This window comes from Myxocyprinus asiaticus, chromosome 1, assembly GCF_019703515.2.
Source record: "Myxocyprinus asiaticus isolate MX2 ecotype Aquarium Trade chromosome 1, UBuf_Myxa_2, whole genome shotgun sequence".
NCBI lineage: Eukaryota > Metazoa > Chordata > Actinopteri > Cypriniformes > Catostomidae > Myxocyprinus > Myxocyprinus asiaticus.
The window spans coordinates 19,465,071-19,467,181 of NC_059344.1; the positions used below are offsets into that span (position 1 = coordinate 19,465,071).

The 2,111-nt window shown below is 41.7% G+C and overlaps 1 non-coding gene across 1 annotated transcript; it reads left to right on the top strand.

Annotated features, from left to right (window-relative positions):
• The first annotated feature begins 670 nt into the window (after positions 1–670).
• On the top strand, positions 671–856 carry LOC127449255 (U2 spliceosomal RNA). Its single transcript, XR_007898696.1, has one exon. It is a non-coding gene; the product is annotated as a U2 spliceosomal RNA (small nuclear RNA).
• Positions 857–2,111: the final 1,255 nt, after the last annotated feature.

Consider the following 2,111-nt stretch of genomic DNA (forward strand, 5'->3'; position numbering starts at 1 on the left):
TGCCAGTGGGTGGGGTCCAGGTGGATTACAAGCTCGCCATCCTTGGGGTGTGCCGGGGCTCGAAGGACTGTCCAGCACAACAATTTACCTCGCTCTGGCTCACCTTCAATGCAATCAAGGATGCCATCTGGACCACCAGAAACCTGCTGGTGGGGAAACACGTTACGGTCCCCCTCCACGCGAGCGAGCGAGCGAATGGTAACATCAACGCTGCAGGGGTACCGGGCGCTGTTATTCGGACGGGGGGGCCGGGGTCACACGGAAGAGGCCCCGGACGCCACCGTACTTGGCCGCCCGTAGATGCACCCTTACCACCAGTGGCTACGGGAACAGCGGGCCGGAGGAGAGGGGATCTCCTCTGGGACCCTGAAGCGGTAGCCCAGGTGCCTGTTCTGGAGACTAGGGTGATGGCCCACTTGATAAGGACTCACTCGCGGTCCTGAACAACAGGACTTTTTTAGCTTTTTGGTGGTTTTTACCCCTTTTATTTTTATTTTACATTTTTAACAACATACTGTTTTAACACAAACTGTTCAATGGACTTTTGCACATGGAAACAAATGACTCGCAAAATGATACAAATATATTTACTTTTATTTTTATTTTGTGATATCAGTGCAACAGACCTTGTAAATAAAAAAAATAAAAAAAATGTTGTGTATTTTAACAGATCTCTGTAACAAATTTGTTTCGAAAGAAAAAATCTGTTCTTATCAGTTTAATATCTGGTACGTCCCCTATCCGGGGACCATATAGTAAATTGATTTTTGGATTAGGGAGATGGAATAGGGGCTTGCTCCGTCCACTCCACGCATCGACCCGGTATTGCAGTATCTCCGGGAACGGTGCACCCCCATATAATTGTCAACGTAAGAACATTGAAACAAAACAACATGCTTTAATGATAAACTGAATGTTCATGTTAGTCTACCTTTCATTTTGTTTAATTGTATTGAAGGCGTATAGAATTGTCATTTGTGCTTTAATCCAACATCCCATCTACAACGGACGCGAGATTATGATCAGAAAACAGTTCAGTGTTAAAATATGTTCAGCAGTAGAACTTGAAGACACTGGATTCATAAAGTGTGCTGCTTTAGTTCGGATAATGCTAAATAAACGCAATTTTCCCGGTTTGTATTGCTGATGCGCATGCGCGTTCTCGAGTTGATTGACAGGCGATGTCTGTATCTAACAGGTGATTGGCTCTTTTACCTGTAAGGTGGGACTTCCTTTCTACATCCGTTGGGCATTTCAATTTCAAAACTAGTCTCTTTTGGAGGACCTAATGTGATTTAAAAATAAATATATTTGCAAAGAAATGTAAAAAAATAAAATAAAATAAGAAAGCATCCGCCCAAAATTTGAACTTTATTTATGTGAAACTTTAAAATCCAGTAACAAAAACACTTCAATCATTGTTTCTGTTGCACATTAAAGTCCACATGCCCAGAAGTGAAGTGATCGCATGTGGAGATTCATGCTACTCTCCCTTAACTCATGTGCTCAGTGATCTGCAGCTACAGCGACAAGAGAATTTCACAGGAGACAAAGTCACAGCTCCATGTTTCACTTCATTCAGTGGGTAAAAATAAGAGCAGAGCAGCAAGTGTGCATGAGACCTTGCGTTTCCTCCACAAGCAGCATATGTATTATATTTTTCAGCATAATAAATATACATTTATATGCCTTTTATCTCAATAGTTCGTGATTGACAGTTTCGCGAGCCGCTCAACCTTTAGGAGGTACATTGTTTTTGCCGTTTTTAAAGCACAGGACTCATTTTTTTTTTCCTTTGAGGAATCTTTTTAAGGTAAGCCTTTTAATTAATTTATTTATTTATCACTGATTTTAAACCTTGTTTTTGTAGCCTGTGGGTGCCTTCACCATGTCAGCTGCCCGTGCTGGCGTGCGGAGGCTCCACAGTGTGCGTTTTAATTGTAAAGAAATAAATGGGAAGCTCCTGGGGGTGTCGTGTCTCGATTTTTCCAGAAAGCTGATCCAAAAAACTCTTGGTTTTAGTGCAATGGATTTGAATTGTTTAATGACTCTGCCCCTGAACAAAGGTTTTGATTGAAGTTTTAAGAATGCTTTCTTGTTGAATGTTTTTT